At 35.2% G+C, this 19,897-nt stretch overlaps 1 long non-coding RNA gene across 1 annotated transcript in view; it reads right to left on the reverse strand.

The window, feature by feature from the left end:
• LOC144287431 (uncharacterized) overlaps positions 1–18,321 on the reverse strand; it is a 34,854-nt gene extending 16,533 nt beyond the window's left edge. Inside the window, exons 1-2 of the long non-coding RNA XR_013355237.1 lie at positions 18,245–18,321; positions 16,990–17,067 (exon numbers count right to left, since the gene is read on the reverse strand). This is a non-coding gene — a long non-coding RNA (uncharacterized LOC144287431). The remainder of the gene's footprint in view (positions 1–16,989; positions 17,068–18,244) is intronic.
• Between the last annotated feature and the right edge of the window lie 1,576 nt (positions 18,322–19,897).

Below are 19,897 nucleotides of genomic sequence, written 5' to 3' on the forward strand. Positions count from 1 at the left end.
CTGACACCCAGCAAACAGTGGAACTAATACACCAATAGAGAAGACTCCATTCTGATGGATCCAAGCAAAGAAAGAGGAAGTACAATGCTAAGAAGCAAAGAAGTGAAGCACACACTTATTTGCAAAAATGCTAGGTTATCATTGAGGGGGCTAGTTCAAAGCAACAAAGGAGGTGGAAGTAAATGAGGATTCTTGTGGGGGGATAAAAGCTATCTTCACAGAATTTGTGTGATCTCTGTCTCAGTAGATGAAAAGCAAGGTTTTGGGTTATAGTTTTTCACAGTGAGCTATTTATCTCATTTAAGTAGGTATAAGAAAAGCATGATCAAATTCAGACAAAAAAACTAGAACTAAGAAAAGAAACAAACAATAACAATCAAAAGTCCAATCAGCTTAGAGCATGTCCAGGCAATTCCCAAAACAAATCACTTGCAAGTAGCTGCTGGGGATACAGGGGTAATGAAATCTCTTCTTGCCATGATGCATAATAATAAAAAGAATCAACATGGAGTGTATGCAACTATATTTCATGGGTGGAGGAGGAGAAAAGGTAAAGGAACAAAAAATGACAGACTGTTTGCAACCCATAGTCTTGCCACTGTGAAAGGTAAAATAACATGGAGTTACTTTGTCAAGGGGGTTTGAAATGGAGCCAGAAGGCCAGTCAGGAGGTGAGCCTTATGCATGTCCTTACTAGATAGAAACATGAACTTTTGAACTGGGTCAAAATACTAATATTCCAAAGGCTCTGCACAGACACCTGCAATTTTCTACAGTACCACACTTTTGCTTAGTGAGAACCTCAGCAGCCAATTATGTTTCTTTTGAGGCATGATGGAAAATAAGAATACTATATTGATTTTTAGTTAATACTTTTTGAACTTATAAAATATCTTTACATAAGAAAGAATGACTTTAGCTCTATTTCTTTGAAGGCAATAGAAAGTATTGCTTAATATCAAGAACTCTGAGGCACCTTGGTGGTGCAGTCTGTGAAGCATCGAACTCTTGGTTTCAGCTCAGGTCACAATCTCAGGGGTGTGAGATTGAGCCCCATGTCAGGTTCCACACTCAGCTCAGAGTCTGCTTGACTCTCTGTCCTTCTCCCTCTCCCCATCCCCTCAAGTGTGCTCTCTCTCTCTCTCTCTTTCTCTGGAATAAATAAATAAATCTTAAAAAAAAAAAAAAAAGAAAGAAAAAGCAAAAGGACCAAGGTTTCTAACCGTCTGTTGCCTGAGGTCATGCCCAGTTCTTCCATTACTTCTGTACCATCGGCAAGTTCCTTAAACTCTCTGTGCTTCAGTTTTCTCATTTTTAAGGTGGAGATAATTATACCAGCCTACATTATAGGCCTGTTGTGAGATTAAGTTAATACAGATAAAGCACTGAAAACACTCCCTAGTACATACTAAATTTTCATTGAATAGTCCCTATTGTTATTATTTTTAATGTTAAGATAATCTTAATGGTTGAATAAGTTAGACCTGTATCATGTAAGTCGTGGCCACTCTTTGCCATATAAAAAAATCAAACCATAAATGCAGAAGGATAATGATTTCATAAAATTTTCAATCACAGGTTTTTTTTTTTTTAATTTTATTGATGTATTCATGAGAGATACAGAGAGAGAGAGAGGCAGAGACACAGGCAGAGGGAGAAGCAGGCTCTATGCAGGGAGCGACAAGGGGCTCAATCCCCAGTCTCCAGGATCATGCCTTGGGCTGAAGCCTGAGCCACCCAGGCTATCCTCAAACACAGGTTTTGATAGAAATTCTGTAAGGTACATAATTTAGTTTTGCTTTGATACATATATGCGTCTAGTCACTCATTACATGATTTGTTGTCTGTCAAATCAACTTGCAAAGAAAAAAATTACCCTTAGTAAAGATTTTACTTGAACATGAAAAAATTTAAAGAGAAATTAACCAAGATCACAATAGATGGTATAGTTCTCTCCATGTGATAATCCTTCCACACTACAGGTGAAGTATGGATACATTTGATTAATAAGCTCTAGGGGAATAAGTAGCCAACAATTACATAATTAATTTCATAAACTAATATGTTTTCTAGTAGAAGCTATTTATTTGATTCATCCTTGGAGTCCAGATACATTTTATATCACAGATTTCTGCACAGAAAAAATTGTGAAGGCAGATATCTACATTTCTTTTAGCTTGAACTATCCCAAGTCAAGTCAGGCCCTAGCTATCCTCTCTTTCTTTGACACATTAAAAAGTATATATATATTTCTGAATTCTTTCTCAATCTGTATCATTCTGCCTTGATTTATTGCTAGAGCAGTCCCATCATTCAGTCATGGAACTGTCTATACACATGTGGGTTGTGTATCTTTCTACAAGTGACTGTAGAAACTGAGAGAGAAAAAACTGTTTTAATCATGTTTTTCAGGTCCCCCATAACTTCAGAGTTTTTCTTTCCTTTTTTTTTTTTTTGCATGCCTCACCCTCAATAAATGCTTCAAAGAAATACCAATGACTTCCTATTGCTATCTACAAACAGCATGAAAATAATTTTTTAAAAAGATTTATTTATTTATTTATGATAGACAGAGAGAGAGGCAGAGACAAAGGAGGAGGGAGAAGCAGGCTCCATGCCAGGAGCCCGACGTGGGACTCGATTCTGGGACTCCAGGATTGCACCCTGGGCCAAAGGCAGGTGCCAAACCGCTGAGCCACCCAGGGATCCCCCAAAATAATTTTTTTTAATCTAAAGCCTCGGTCACTGGATGCACAATTAAGCTGGTGTCTTCCTTAAATATGATATAGCATTGTCGTGGGAGTCTGCTCTCTTCCCCAGTTTACCACTGATCACTTGTTAAAAATTGTAATTATTTAATAGCATATTATTTTATTTTATTATTTTTAATAGCATATTATTTTAAAACAGATTATCCCATGTTAAAAATAAAATAAAAAGTTTTATCATGTCTTCATTCATTATGATTAGGGAAAAGTACAGTTAAAGACATTAATTGATAATAACACTGCAGAAAAGAATTGGCATTTTCTTTTAATTGTATTGATATTAACATAATTATTGTAATAAACTCTATTATCCTGCTTCAGATCAGGTAATTGTGAGTCTACAGCAGAAATGAGCAGGGGTCCCAAGAGTCAGATTTCATGCCAAATATGGCTGAAGATAAAGACATAAGGGTGTTTATGAATGGGACAAATGAAAGAGCTTTCAATTTGTTCTTCCAAATACCTAGTTCGTACGCTTATTCTATCATTTGTTAATTGCATGAGTTTGGGCGATTTCATTTATTCTTCTGTAAAATTGAATTAACGCTGGCTTTATTATTGGGATATTGTGTTAATATAATGAGGTTTTTCCTAAGGCAGCTTTACTGAAGTAAAATACAATAAGATTTACCAATTTTTCATGTACGACTGATGAGTCTTAATTAATATACAGTGTCACATAACACTACAATTATAGTATAGATCATTTCAATCATTCCAAAATTTCCTTCTTGCTCCTGTACAATGGATCCCCTCACCCTACACTCAGCCCTAGGTGATTGCTGATCTACTTTTTCATCACTTGGACTTATGTCTGATCTAGAATTTCATTTAAATGGAATAATTTACTGTAGAATTTATGGTATCTGGATTCTGTCATTTGCCATAATGTTATTATGATTCTGTTTGTGTATATCAGTGCTTTCTCTAATTATCTGTCTGTTTGGTGTTTATCTATGTTTAACTATCCTACCGTATAGATATACCGCAGTTTGTTTACCTGTTAATTCTTGATAGCTGAAGGTTGTTTCTAATACAAAGATATCATGAAGAGCATTATGTTATATCTTCTTATAGACATGTTTTCATTTCCCTTGGTTAAATGATTATAAGTAAGGATACTTATCTTGGGTTTCATGATAAGCATGTTTACATTTGTAACAGAGGAGGGATCCCTGGATGGCGCAGCGGTTTGGCGCCTGCCTTTGGCCCAGGACGCGATCCTGGAGACCCGGGATCGAATCCCACGTCGGGCTCCCAGTGCATGGAGCCTGCTTCTCCCTCTGCCTGTGTCTCTGCCTCTCTCTCTCTCTCTGTGACTATCACAAATAAATAAAAATGTAAAAAAAAAAAAAATTTATTAAAAAAAAAAAAAAACATTTGTAACAGAGGAGTTGTTTTCCAAAGTGGATCTGCCATTTGGAATAGCCACTAGCAATGTAAGAACTTTTTAAGTGCTACATTCTCAACATTTGGTTTAAAAAAGCAACTTTTGGTGTGAAGTGATATCTAATCGTGTTTTTAATCTTTCATATCACTAGAGATATTGAAGATCTTTTCATATGTGTATGTGCCATTTGTGTAATTTCTTTGGCAAAGTGTTTAACCCGAACATTTATCAGATAGTTTGCCTTATTATTAAGATGAAATGTTCCTCATATATTCAAAACACGTCTTTCATCAGATGTACATTTTTTTATGATTCTTTTTAATCTTTAAGAATCTAGCATATGCCTGTGCATTGTAGATATTCAATAAATATCAAGATGATCTGATTTGGGGGCACCAGGGTGGCTCAGTCAGTTGAGCATCTGCCTTCAGCTCAGGTCATGATTTCAGAGTCCTGGAATTGAGCCCCGAGTCCAGCTCCCGCTTAGCATGAAATATGCTTCTCTCTCTTTCTGCCTCTCCCTACCACTTGGGCACATGCTCTCTCTCTCTCTCTCTCTCTCTCTCTCTCTCCCTCTCTCTCTCTCTCAAAAAAAAAAATATGATTCTGAAGGAACTTGAATCTGAAAGAATCTAACACCAAAGTAGTCCCAACACACTTGACCAAAAATTTTATGAGGATATTGTTGTATTTATGTCAAAGTTGTTTAATGTGCCTCATTATGAAATAATCCTATTGATCTGTTTGCCGAATCAAACCTAGAACTAAAATACCTTTATTTTTACCCAAATTTAATGAGAAATTCCAGAGAAATGTTTTTATCTTTATCCATTATCTTGGAGGGTACACAGAATCACATCCAACATTTATAAAACTCACTTTGTATCCCTTATTTAAATCTCATAACATTGTTGCACAAAAATGAAGCAAATAATATAGCATTTAACAGTCCAGACTCTGGAGTCAGACAAGCATATTTTGTTCTGGCACTACTGTTAGTAGCTTTGTGACAATGTACTCAATCTCTTGAAGCTTCAGCTCCTTCATCTTCAAAATGAAGAAACAAATACTTCTGACCTCATAGGATCATTGCGAAAATAAGAGACAAGATATGTGAAACACTTGGGGGTGATGGTTGCCACACCTCAAGTGCACAAATCATTTAGTGGATTATTTATTGAATTAATATCAGGTTCCATGAATATGTGAAAATCAGATGCTATCATAAATTATCTGCAGACCTGAGCAGGTGGGCAATGAGATACAAACCCACGCCTTATTTCTGTGGCAATGTTATTGTGACAAAGATGTCTGAGATTTGACTGTTTCATGCATGCAAATTAACCTATGCCAAACCTCTCGGATCTTACATGAGCTGTGGTGTCACTTTTCAGGGTGTTAGGTTAGTGGCTTTAATAACTCATCTAAGTACAGATGAATAGACTTTTCCTCCTTTTCTGTGTAGTATGCACTGATTCCTTTTGTTTTCTACTCCAGAAAGAAAGAGAAAGAGAGACAGAAAGGAAGGAAAGAATGAAGGAAGGAAAAGAAAGAAAGGTAAAAGGTTAGAGCTAATGTTATTTTCGAACATTTCCTATTTTGCTGTAGATTTTAACTTATTTAGGTAAAGTAGAGGGAATTATTCCTTAAGGATTATTACTGGCACATGCACAGAGCTTAGAGCAAAGAAGTTGAGTGGGCTATGAATATGAGTGTGGACTCCCAATGTCATGCAGGCACACAAGTAGCAGTGTCTAAAGACAGTTGGAAAACCAGGCTTCAGTGTCAAGGTCACTCACTGTGGACAACACTCCCCAAGAGCCAGGTTTACCTAGGTTGCATATTTTTGGCCTGTGGGCTGTGATTACAGGTAAGGTTTGGGAGATGCTCCATTAAAAATATCTGGATAACTTACATAATCTAAAATAATTCATGCAACAGATTAACTAAGGATACCTTAAAGGATATCTTTATGTGTTTATATGTAGGAACACAAAACATATAAGATCGCATATCTTATTTGTGTGTATGTGTGCGTATATATCATTTTTATAATGCAAATTGTATGTATATTGCTACTTTATGTGCCTGAGATTAAATATCAAGTCCACCACTGGATTGGTAACATCTTTAGGCAAGTGTGATGAGGAATTTGGGCCCAGATTGGCCCTCTTCTATTTTCATCTGGTTCTGGCCTCTCCCATCTGCTCCTATGTCACTCATTGGTTCAATCTCCTCCCTTAACGTCCAGACATTTTCTTGGCTCAGAGCTAATACATTATTTGCAAGCATTCTCAGACCCAATAGCTAAAATGCTCCCAAGTTAAATTTTGAATGCACATAGACTTCATCAGCAGTATTTGCAATGTGTAGTGACATTTACTTCTCTTTCCTTTTGCTTGAGTATCTTTAAATGTGTACACTGCTGGGGATGTTTTGTAAATGCCCTCAAGAAAAATGTCTGGCTCAAAATTTCCATGAATTCCTGTCTGCAGCTGAAATGGCCGAATTTTTAGAGCTCCATGGCTTTGGGCAAGCAAAGAAAAATTTTCCAACTAGTTTTCTCTTCAAATGCTCTATCCAAATAAACATAGCACTTTTTATGATTGTATCCTATTAACCCTTCTCCTTCCACCCACCCAGAGTACATCCACAGCTTAAGGGCCTCATGTCCAATTACTCATGGCCTGTCCGGTCAAGGGCACTGTTTCTTGCATCCCTGAATTCTCAGGAAGAACGTGGTTCTTTTCTTTTCCCACTTTTCTTTTTTTTAATTGTGGAAAGAACACTTCATATGAGATCTACCTTCTTAACAAAATCCTAAGTGAACAATGCAATATTGTTCACTATAATCACAATATTGTATGGCGGATCTCCAGAATTTATTCATCTTGCATAACAGAAACTCTATATCCATTGAACAACTCCCCCTTTTCCCCCTCCTCTCTCCACCCCCTGCCCCAGCCCCAGCCCCTGGCAACAACTATTCTACTTTATGCTTCTATTCTAGATTGGCTTTTTTGATACCTCATATTACTAGAGTCTTGCAGTATTTGTGCTTCTATACTGGTTTATTTCCCTTAGCATAATACCCTACAGGTTCATGGTGTTTGTTATTTGTTTGTTTTCCAATGTACAGAAGGAGAGGAAAGATCTGTAGCCATCTGTCCTAATGGTCTGCCAACATATGATCTTGCTACACATTTTTATTTGCCCATACTTACGCAGGTCTCCTGCTGGGCACCTCATCGGGTTTTAAGCTCACCTATTCCTCCTTATTTGAAAAGATGGAATTAATGCTGGGGGCAAAGTGCTCAAATGGAAAATATTAAAACCCAACAAACAAATCAACCTGGATTTGGCCCAGTATAAATGACAGCCTGAAATAAGTCCTAAAGCAAGGATGATTAGAATTTAAATGTTTTCTTCTCCCTAGCAGCTTCACTTTTTGATGTATAAGACAAGGCACATGCAAATCAGTGGCAGTCAGCTAAAACATCACTGAATTTTCATCAGTAAAACAAGAGCATTTCACTCTTATGTTTAAAAATCTATATGGAGTTTTAAAAATAAATAGTTGAAAATCCTGATCAAGCAAAACCTCAAGCAAGACAGCGTCTCATGCATAGTGTTTACCCTATTGGTTGAGCACCCTACAGTGAGGTCTACCAAGAATAACAGGACCATTGATTTAATCCCTTTCTGGCAGGCCTTTAACTGAAATTTAATTATGTTGCTTTTTGTCTGCAACCTTCCCCCAAGGTTTCTGCGATATTAGAATACCTCCTTTAAGTGTTATGAAAAGCGCATTAGAGGGTTTTTCCTCTGATTATTTCATAACATAACATAGCAGTTCCTTCTGCCAGAGAGCCCACACAACTGTTTTCAATAAATGAAACAGTTTTCTTTTTTTACATTTTATAAAGTGTAGATTAAACATTAATTAGTTGTAGCTGACTTTCAGCATTTTCCTTTTACAGTGATCTTTTTAGGGCTAGTTCTCAAACAGCACAAATAAGGTCCTATAATGTGTGAACAATGGTGCTGCCTTAGGCTTCATAAAGGGTGAGGATACTTGCTTAAGTCAATCTTAAACTGTTTTGCAATGAGTTCATGCTGAGCAATTATTTCTATATTCCTTAAGCGGTGGGAGTTTCAAAGGCATGGGGGAGTGTGTATTTTTATAGCTAGAAAAATCTTATTAAATGGGTATGGCTTTCTGGGTTTCTTTCCTTCCTCTTCTCCAAACTCATAAAATTGCAAGAGGCCAACCCAAATGTGTACTAACCACAGTAGCTTCCACGTCTTACGGTCACTGGTGTCAATTTTTTTGTTTACTATTATTGGCACGTCATAGGCTTCATAGCTCCAAAAATAATTGAAAATGAAAACAAACTTTTGTGTGTGTCCTTTTTCTCCCCAGCAATGTGTCAGCCTGGGAAAATGCTCTCTTTGAAAAGAAAGCAGAGCTGACATATAATTGTTGCTTTTACCCCAGCTGTTACTGACATTACATGCTGAACCTTCCTTGGAGACGGAAAACCAATTTTGATGTGACACTCTGAAAAGTCACCACTGGTACTTTACAAATAGTTCAAGGTCACAGAAATCATGCCCGAGACACTCTCAGGTAAACCTCGGGAGGACTTTTCTTTCTTGGGGAAAGCTGTGTTTTTATTGATTTTGCAAATTGTAGACTTAAAGTCTAACAAAGGGAAAGCTATCAAGAGAGGAAAAAAAAAACCAACTGAATACAAAATCAATGCTTTTACATTGATATTTTAAAAAGCAATTCCATACAAGTATTGTGGCAAAAGAGAAGTTCATGTCATGTTCAACTTTTGAAACTTGTATGTGGATAGAGACAAACTTAATATGACTATTATTAATGGGACGTTTGTAAAGTATTTAACTTTTATTATGTAAACATAATTCAAGTTCTTTCCCTAAAAATTCTTGTCATTTATAGTATCCTGCCCATTACATAGATAGTTGAATTTGTTACTTTCATTTGTTAACTGTAACTTTCATGATTCAATCAGCAATCTATCACCTAACAATATTCTAATCAAAGTTTTTGTTTTTTCTGTTTTTTCTCCTTTTTTCCTTTTTTTTCTGCCAACATGTGATCTCGTTACACATTTTTATTTGCCCATACTTTTGCAGGTCTCCTGCTGGGAAGACCTTCTTTATCTTTTATTCCTTTTTTTTTTTTTTTTTTTTGCTATTATCAGCTAAGCAAATAGTACTTGTGTGAGTTTCATTTCTAGTTAGTAATTTCTGGGATAAACAACTGCTCTCATTTCTTTCTTGCCTTTTGAGTTTTCTTATCAAAGCTAAAATATCTTTTTAGTTGCTAAGACATTGTTGGCCAATCCTCTAAGGAAACTCAACATTATTAACATAGCAAAGGATCAAGACCCTGGTGTTCATATTTTGTTTTTGAACTTGCTGACCATTGAAGCTACACTGGCCAGTAACCAAAATGGTTAATCTGTATTCAAAAACTAAACAAAACTGGCTTCGTGATCATTCTATATCCCTGTATTTCCATCTTTTCATTCACTCATTTCAATACAAGAAGGAATTTACACTGACTCACATGGGTTGGGTTAATAAAGACCAATTTCCAAACAAAATGCCACTAGGAAAAAATATCCATTTGAGAAATAATGGACTCTTATGTATGTTCTCTTTTATAGTCATCTTTTAATAATATTCTCATTATTTGTGAGCTTCAGGGCAAGAAGCAGCACATTTAATTTGTAAAGTTTATGACTCCTATTCACATTACTGCTATTTCAGAGACAGGGCTATCTTTTTATGCATCAAGTAATTTTGCTTTGTTCTAAATTAAGGTAGAATGATGGATGATAGATAGATAGATGATAGATAATAGATAGATGGATAATAGAGATAGATACATGAGAGATGTATCAGCTATGTTATTATATACATTTTTATCTTTATTGCAATCTTAAAAAAGTATTATAACTCCAATTATACAAATGAAGAAACTGATCGCAGTAAGATAATTGGCTCAAGTTCATATGGTAATGAGAAGTAAGTGAAAAAGTTGGAATGTGGCCTAAAAATCTACATTTGGTACATTAGCCCAAACTAATCTATAAAGGAATCTGGCAATTATACAAGTCACTCCATTAATGAGCAAGATGTAATCATTGTCATTTGAGATATAAATGGTTTTACAGAAGTTGGTATCTGTACCATGGACATTAGAGAAACATTTGGGAGAAAACATTAGCTTTATTACAAACTTGAAGGAAAGGTAAGGAGTAGACATAAGAACACTGAAGCAAAACAAAATCCAGATGAATAGAGCAATGGATGAAATGTGATCCTAGAGACCATTCATTTTTTTTTTTTTTTAGATTTTATTTATTTATTCATGAGAGACACAGAGAGAGAGAGAGAGGCAGAGACACAGCAGAGGCAGAAGCAGGCTCCATGCAGGGAGCCCGATGCAGGACTCAATCCCAGGTCTCCAGGATCACACCCCGGCTGAGGGCGGCACTAAACCACTGGGCCACCAGGGCTGCCCCATTGTTTTTGACCAATAGCTTACCACCCACTTGGTTTAGGATGTCATGCCAGGTTAAAAAAAAAAAGAAGAAGAGGAGGAGGAGGAGGAGGAGGAGGAGAAGAAGAAGAAGAAGAAGAAGAAGAAGAAGAAGAAGAAGAAGAAAGAAGAAGAAGAAGAAGAAGAAGAAGAAGAAGAAGAAAAAGAAAGAAAAAGAAAGAAGAAAGAAAGAAAGAAAGAAAGAAAGAAAGAAAGAAAAAAAGAAAGAAAGAAAGAAAAAAGAAGAAGAAAGAAGGAGAAAAAAGACAGACTAAAACCAAAACCAAAAGCAAAAATTTGCCCAATGAATTAGATTGGCATTATTCCAATGATTTTTGCATGAGAAGATTGATTTTTTAAAATGAGATTGCAATTTAAAGTTATCATTTAAGAAAGGAGAAGGAGTGAATGCCAAGGTTAATCTTTAATTGGAAACTAAAGAGACTTGAGGCAGAAAAAATGAGGAGGTGGTTGCAATAGTTCAGGCAGTATGTAAAATGGGTATAAACAAAAATGCTTGGTTGTAGAAAGTAGGAGCAATGGATGGGTATGGGTCCAAGATATGTGACAGGTATAATGTTCCATGTTATGGAGAATTATGACAATAATAAAATGGGGAATTCAGCTGTGAGGGAGAATTTTTCACTGAAGAATTCAGTTCTTTCCCTCCTTTGTGTCTCATGATATTCAGAACATTGCTTGTTCTTCATACACACCTCAATATGTATAATTGATTCAATTAAATAATTACCATAATCAGACTCCTCCATGTAGAACTCCAGAAATGAAATAACATAGTGGACAAACATGAAGTCTCGTCAGTGAAAACTTTTAATTCCAAGCCTATCCACATGACTGGGAGAGTTTACTCTAATTCAGCTATAATGTTTTCATGCAGAAAAAAAGGAGATGATGTACCAATACACGTCTATTTTGAGAGTTAAAGGAAATAACAATAATAAAGAGTATAGCATGATGCCTAATAGAAAAAGTTGTTTGGAAAATACCAAATTTCTTCCTTCCTTTGAGGGAAATGAAGGTCACAGTTTTATTTAGATTAAGGGTTGGCAAGGGCAACCTGGATGGCTCGGTCAGTTAAGCATCCGCCTTCAACTCAGGTCATGATTCCATGGTCTTGGGATTGAGCCCCACAGAGGGCTCCCTGCTCAGTGAGGAGTCTTCTCCCTCTACCCTTCTTCCTGGCTTATGCTCTCTCTTTCACTCATTCTCTCTCAAATAAATAAGTTAATAAAATCTTTAGATTAGGGATCTGCAAAGTTCCTATAAAGGGGAACTGTCCTTAAGAGTTTGCTCAGGACGCTATAATAAAATACCATATAGGGCTTGTAATTAGCAAAACTCTACTTCTCTCAGACCTGGAGACTGGAAGTTTGAGACCAAGGTGCTGGCAAAGTTGGTTTCTGGAGAGGATCTTCTTCTGGTTACAGGTTGCCCTCTTATTGTGTCTTCACTTGATGGAAAGAGGGCAAGAGCTATCTGTGGTCCCTTTTATAAGTTATGAATCTCATTCATGAGTACTCCAACTCTGTGACCTAATCACCTCCCAAATGCCCCTTCTCCTAAAGCCATCATCTTGGATGTTAAGACTTTAATATATGAATTTGGGGGTAGAGAATAAACATTCAGGCCATTGCAGTTAGATAGTAAATACTTTAGACTTTGCAAATACAATCTCTGTTATAATTTCTCAATTCTTCTATGATAGCCCAAAAGCAACCATACATAATGCATAAACAAATATGTCTGCATCCTAATAAAACTATCTTAAACAGGAAGCTTGGTGGATTTGACCTGTGGGTAGGATTTTGTTAATATCTAACCTATAGTTAAATATCCTAGGCCAGTAGAGCTTTGTGTCCTTTGATCATAGGTAATGGAAAGATGAAGTCAAGTAAAACCATGTTATAAGGGATGCCTGGGTTGCTCAATGGTTGAACATCTGCCTTCGGCTCAGGTCATGATCCTGGAGTCCTGGGATCGAGTCCCACATCAGAATCCCTGTGGGGAGTCTGCTTCTCCCTCTGCCCATGTCTCTTTTTGTCTCCCGTGTCTCTCAAGAATTAAATAAATAAATAAATAAATAAATAAATAAATAAATAATAAATAAAATCTTTAAAAATATTTTCTAATGTTATTGATTAATATTAACAATTTAATTGATGTCATAGAACCTAAAGTCTACATAAAAGACCCTAAAACAACTATATATTTATAACATAGTCAATGACTCAAAATAAAGCAAATTAGTTGAGTTGGAGAAGTTAAGAACGATTCTCAGAAGAATTGAAATTTGGCATATGTCTTAAAGAATAATTCTAAGAAAATTAGAAAAAAGAGGAAAAGAAGGAAATGTCAGACATAAAAACCATGTGAAAAATCATGACGACAAAATGCAAAAATGATATGTTGAGAGAACAATGGGAATTTTGACATAATGCCCACAGGGTATGGGGAGCAAGATGGAGATGAGGCTAGAAATGTGGTTTGAAGATAAATTAATAACAAGTTTTTAGACAATAGGCTTTTGTATATTTTCTTGAGATTCAACAAGGGGAAAGCAGAAATTGTGGTGGTCATCAGCATTGCTCATCAAATATATCTGGTTTTACCCTCTGCAAGTCCCCATTTCCTTGAAGTTAAGTGTGGCCATATACCTTTTTTTGGCCAAAGGATAAGAGCAGAAATGGCACGCATCATTTCTGGGAAAGACCTTCCAAGGCCAAGATGCAAATTCCATAATGCCTTTCTCTGTCCAGGGTGATCATAGAATCACAGAGACAGAGCTTCCCTGGTGTGGGTATCTGAGTGAGGATGACTATAAGGCAAAACACACTACCCAACCCGTTACAATTATCTCGTGGGAGGGAGCACTGGGGTGCTAGGTCTTTAGGATGTTTTAGGTCTGAGCTATTCTCTTTTCTTACCACAAACCTACCTCTTCTGACCAATACGAATGTCTTTAAACAATGAAGTAAAATAACTACACAAGCAATCATTCAATGTCCTTATACCTTGTGATTTAGAATACCCACATTAAAATTTGCACAACACAGTTATTTAACATTGCAAACCTTATTTTTTAATAAAATGCCAAAGAAGAAATATACCAGACCACTAGTGGTCTGAAGTCCCTAATCCTAGGTAACATATCAAATATGCTGGATTTGGTCTGAGTGAATTAATAAATCATGATGTCAAATGCGATGACACAGATAAACAAATAGCATATTAAGAAGTTATTTGATTTCATTTTCTTTAGCACTAAAGTTGAACAAGATCATTTATCTGTATCTTTCTTTGTCCAGTTTAGAAAAGTCCTAATATTTCAGAGTGATATAACAACACTAAAACTGTTATTTTTTGCAAGTATATATTATTTTATGATAAAAATATGTCTTTTTTATCATAAAGATAAAAAGATGAAAAAGATGTGATCACCATGTTTGGTATAGATAACATAGTCTGTCTCTTGTTTGCCAGGGAAATCCTCAAGGGAGACCAACCCTTGGCCATGTGCATAATAGCTTAAAGAGAGGTGCTAAGGAATGGCAGATGTATATAAGGTGGCTGTTTTATTTTATTCTCTCATATGAGGAAAAGCAGTAGTGCACCAGAATTTTTATTCACTGTAAATCTAACTCCTTAGTGTTTATGTTTTTAAAGTTTCAGCAACTGAGGAGAAAAATTCCAGGTCAACAAATTAAGTTATGTTCACACTGATTGGCATGGGCAGATGCAATCCTATTCTTACTTTCCATCAATGGTACTAGAGGTCACATCTTGGAGGAAAATGGAAATCTCTGCATCACTACCTGACACTTTCCATTTGGTTCCCAAACACGATTTACCTAAGTAGTTATGAGTATGACACAGTCAATTTAACAAACACGATGGTTTGTTCAATAACATTAGCCATCTATGAAAATATCCCCACCTGTTTTCTAAAGTAAATATTGTTAAGATGTAAGTATAATTAAAATTTTAGACAGTGTTTGATTCAATAGAATGCAAAAAACCCAATAAAATAAATTATATATATTTTTTCATATATATACATATATATACATATATATGTATATATATGTATTTTTGCTCTTTAAGTTATAATGAGTTAAGAGTAAGAAGATATCTGTGTTTCTCAGGATACATTTGTTTTATATTATGTGGAAATAGGCTGTGGTGGTCAAAGGCTAGACAAATATTATTTTTAGCTTAAGGACAACAGTATCTTAATAAAACATTAGAACAAAGCTGAAACACCCTAACACAGCCTATAAGACTCTACATGAGCTCATTCCTTTCCGATTCAATTTCGTGCCATTTTCTCTCCTTCATTTTTATAAAAATATATTAGTTTCTTTCTATTTCCTTTAGAAATCAACTCTCATTTCCACCTGAAGGCATTTGCATTAGGTATAGCCTGAAATCTCTTAATTGTCTTTTGGCATTTTATTTTCTGCTCCAGTGTCCTGTTGGAAGGACTATGACACTCAGTTAGAGTCCCTCTCCTTTGCCTGTCCACTCTCTCACTAGGCAGGCTGTTTTGTCTTCTTTTGATCAATTATCACTATCTGGGAAAATTTCATGTTTATTTAGTATCTTATTATTTGCCTTTTCTTACTAAAATAGCAAATATTACAAAAGCAAGAATTGTCTCTGTCTTGCCAACCATTCTACCTTTATATTTACTTATATTTGTTGAATAAAAGGAAAATATTTTTCCCTTTATTTTTCCACTTTTTTTTTCTTTTTCCTTATATTCCCATGAATTTATTTTATTAGTGATTTTTAAATATTTTATATTTTCTTACCTTTTAAAATATTTTATATTTCTTTACCTTAAAACCACCCATATGAAATTTATATCACTTTGTTTTTATACAGTATTAACATATATTTTCAGAAAGCTCATTTGGCACATAATACAGCCAAGTATGTAACTGGTGTGTGATTCAAAATTCTGCCTCATGTCTTAGAGGTGACTTTAACTATAATTTAAAATAGGATCATTATCTTTTATTCTTTTTCATTAAAAGCATGAAATAATTTCTAAATTTCCTGCCTTTGTAGTATTGAGAGCATCAAGGTAATTACCTACATAGATCTTGGACTTTTTTGTAGTGATCATATTTATGTGTGTTTGTTAACTTTATGTTGGATATTTCCATTTAACATAGTGGAAAAGAGAGGATCAGAGAGTGGATATATTATATCAAAATCTATGTTCTTAATGAATCATAAAAAATTATTAATGCTTAGACAATATCACTATGATATGTTTAGTACTGTAATAACCAATGAGACTTTTCTGAAAGATACAAGTACAATTAAATTCTATGTGTGTTCATTGTACTTAAATGACAAAAATTGGCATCCATTCAGAATTAATGTAGTAATATTCTTCAATAATTTACCTTTCATGAAGCATAACAAGTAGCAACTTCATATAAATTATTATACTATTTTCTGAGATAGTAAGATTATAGGATTAGAAAGCAGGGAAATAAAATCTTTAGAAAGTGAATGGTTTTCTTTATTCCCATAGTCAAAAACTGGTAAAGTTTCCTCTTGGAATTAGACTTCAACTGGAAAATGCAGGATATGGTTTTTATACAGATGATGGAGGAAGGCAACTCTAGTGGAAGAAATGCCATAAATTGATGTGTAGAATTACTACAGAAAGTTGAGAAATGAAAAAAAAAAAAAAAAAAAAAGAAAGTTGAGAAATGTACTTTTGTCTAAAACATGGGTTGCATGGAAAGATAGTAACATAGTTAAGATACTTTGAAACAAACAGGTTTCGAATTTTATTTTTCAAGAAAATGGGGAGCCATTAAAGGCCTTTGAGAAAGAGAACTTAGGAATAGTTTGAGGATTTTAAATTAATAAATATATGTTAAATTGCTATACCAATAAAGGAAATGTAATTTATATAAATGTACACTCCCTAATCTTAGGAAAACCAACTTAATAAAATTGTGATATGCAAAGACAGTTAAAGTAACAATAATAAAGAATATTAAATTAAATAACTATTGCTTTGTAGAGAGATCTCAGACATGACGGGTGCACTATAGTACTGAGTGACACAACTAATCTGAACAGCACTAGAAAACCCATATTGTGGATTAAAATCAGAAACCTATTGAATAGCAGTCCTTTCAAAGACACTCTACAACTATAGCAGGTCTTTTGCCTGAGGATGAAGAGGTAAGAAGTAGATTACATACCTAAGGATTTTGAATAGAAAAGTGTCTCAGATGTGAGCTGTGGTTTAGTGTGGGATCCCAAGGGGAATGCTTGACAATCTAAGAAGAGAGTAAGGAGATGTTAGCTAATCTGAAACCAAATCCAGGGGACTGAGCCAGATTTGACTCAATCTGCCATGTGTGACTGAGACTTTTCCATGAGCTAGAAAGAGGAAAAAATATTATCTGCAAATCTGTGAATGGATCCCAGAAAGATAGAGTGGCTTCTAGCTCCAGTATCTGCCATAAATTATGGGCTTCATGAATGATGTTCAAATCTTGTCAGATTATGAGGCTAAAGGTCTTAAAACATATCCTATATCAGTCTGGATTGCTCTAAGAACTAGGATTGAATGATGAATATGGGTGGAAAATTAAAAGAAAAACAATGTGGGAGCTGACAATGGAGACAATGGGAACAAAAACAGAAGATCAATGCCTAAGGATCATGTGAGGACATGAATAATGATCTTTAATCAACTGATCAAATAGGTGCATGTTTGCAAGAGGAGGACTGCGAAGAGACAATAGGCCCCTTGATGTCTTAAGCTTAGTTGATAGAAAGAGTAACCAGATATAAAGAGTCAACAGGAGAAATTGGTCTGGTGGTGGAATGTAATGAGTTAAATACTAGATATGGTGAGTTAAAATATGTTTCTGCTTTCTAGTGCAGTGCTAGAACTACAGAAGCATAAGTAAAGATAGAGCTTTGTAGAGAGAAAAAGAGAGATCATAGATACAAGGACAAAATATGGCAAAGAAACTTATGATATGATGTCATTTAGGGTTGAAGAAGAGTAAGAAGAGTGAACATTGGTATAGAGAAGCCATGTTCAGAATGTCACAAGGATAAATTGGTGATACAGCATCAAAAGAGAATTTCACTCATGATTGACTAATCAAAACTGATAAATTAAGGGAGTAACTGAGTAAGACTCAGAGAAATTACTTTTAATGTGGTATTTGTAAGGCTATTATTAACACATAAAAATTAATTTTTTGAGGTCAGTGGTGATCAATGTCAAATGTTAAAAGGTTATCAAATGAGTTAAAAAGGTAAGAGAATATATACAGCAAGTGTGTGCTGTCCTTATTATAAGATTGGGTAGGTCAGGGAAAAAGCAAGAAGGGTAAGCTATCTGAAAAATGTGAATCTGATCAATGGTATTGGAGCATGTTAGTGGGCAGGAAGAGAGAGAGCACCGACCAGGACTGAAGACCAAACAGAGGGAATTACGTTTAGAAGGACGCTGGTGGTTGAGATCCAACAATGGTACTCATATATGAAGTAGTCTTGGAGAGGAACAGAGCAGCTGAGAAAGAAAAGAAAGAATGGTGGCAAGGTGAGCAGACCTTCTGAGACAGTGGAAGGAAACTCAGGCAGCTTTCTCTGGATAGCACCTGCCTTCTTACTTAAATAGAGGCCAAGGAGGAATTTCTTATAGGAGTTGGGGATCAAAGTTTGGGAAATTGAGATTAAATAATTGTTTTTTGGAGAAGATACTTTGGTAAATTTAATTGGGAATTAACAAATGATAAGGAAACTACAGGCTAGTGCTAGCAAATGTATTATACATTTCATTCTTAAACACTGGCTACTTTTTAAGATAATGCTACATGGTCAAGGTAAATTGAGTCTCATAATAATAGTCTATGAGTTGCTCAAAATGACGGTTTTTGTTTTTTAAGATTTTATTTATTTAGTTGAGAGAGAGATAGAGCACAATGAGAAAGGGGAAAAGGGAGAAACAGAGTCCCCACTGAGCAGGAAGCCTGATGTGGGTCTTGATCTCAGGACCCTGGGATCATGACCTGAGCTAAAGACTGATTCTTAACCAACTGAACCATCTAGGGACTCTCAAAATGAAGTTTTAAGTTTTATTTAAAGTTATATCATAACCTTCGTAGAGCCTTTTATTTGATCACAACTGATGAATTGAAGTTTATCTTGAGGTTTATAGTTGCTTATTTATTTACTTAGTATCATTTTTGTTTAAGTGCTTACAATTTCCTGGTTTATTTTTATGGACTGTGCTATATCAATTTTATTTTTTTTATTTTTTATTTTATTTTTTTATATCAATTTTAGATGGGATACAATAGTCTCATCTTATGCATGGGGAATATGTTCCAAGATCCCCCAGTGGATGCCCAAAACTTCAGATAGTACTGAATTCTATATGCATTGGGCTTTTTCCTATACATACATACATATGCTGAAATTGCATTAATTAATTAGGCATGGAAAGAGATTAACAATAACTATTAATAAAATCGAACAATTACAACAATGTACTGTAATAAAAGTTATGTGAATGTGATTTCTCTCCTTCTTAAAATATGACTTGAGCTGTACTCACCCTTCTAGTGATTATGTGAGATGATAAAATATCTATGTGCTAAGATGAAGTGAGGTGAATAATGTAGGCATTGTGACGTAGCACTAAGCTACTGCTGACCTTCTGGTGTTACGTCAAAGGAGGATCATCTGCTTCTAATCTGACCTTGAATAACTGAAACTGCAAGAAGTGAATCTGCTGATAAGGGGAGACCACTATACCATGCAGTTTTCCGGTCATTATTATTTTATTCCATAGACTATTGCTTTTCTGCTCTAAGCAGAAAGATTTTTTCTGCAGACCTACCTTCAATGATCTCCTGAGTCATCAGACTTTCTTTGCTATTTTGTCTCTCATTTTGCTAGAGTTTTACCTTTAGGTGGCTTTCAAAGGAAGGGTTAATAGAGCACAAATTTTACACATCTCTGAAGGTTTGAAAATGGCTATATTCTCCCTTCAGTCTTAATTAATAATTTGAATAACATAGGCTTGTTGGTAGGAAATATTTTTTTCTCAAAACTTGGAAAGTATTGTATACGTTTCTTTTTTGC

The sequence above is a fragment of the Canis aureus genome, chromosome 17 (assembly GCF_053574225.1).
Source record: "Canis aureus isolate CA01 chromosome 17, VMU_Caureus_v.1.0, whole genome shotgun sequence".
In the NCBI taxonomy this organism is placed as follows: Eukaryota; Metazoa; Chordata; class Mammalia; order Carnivora; family Canidae; genus Canis; species Canis aureus.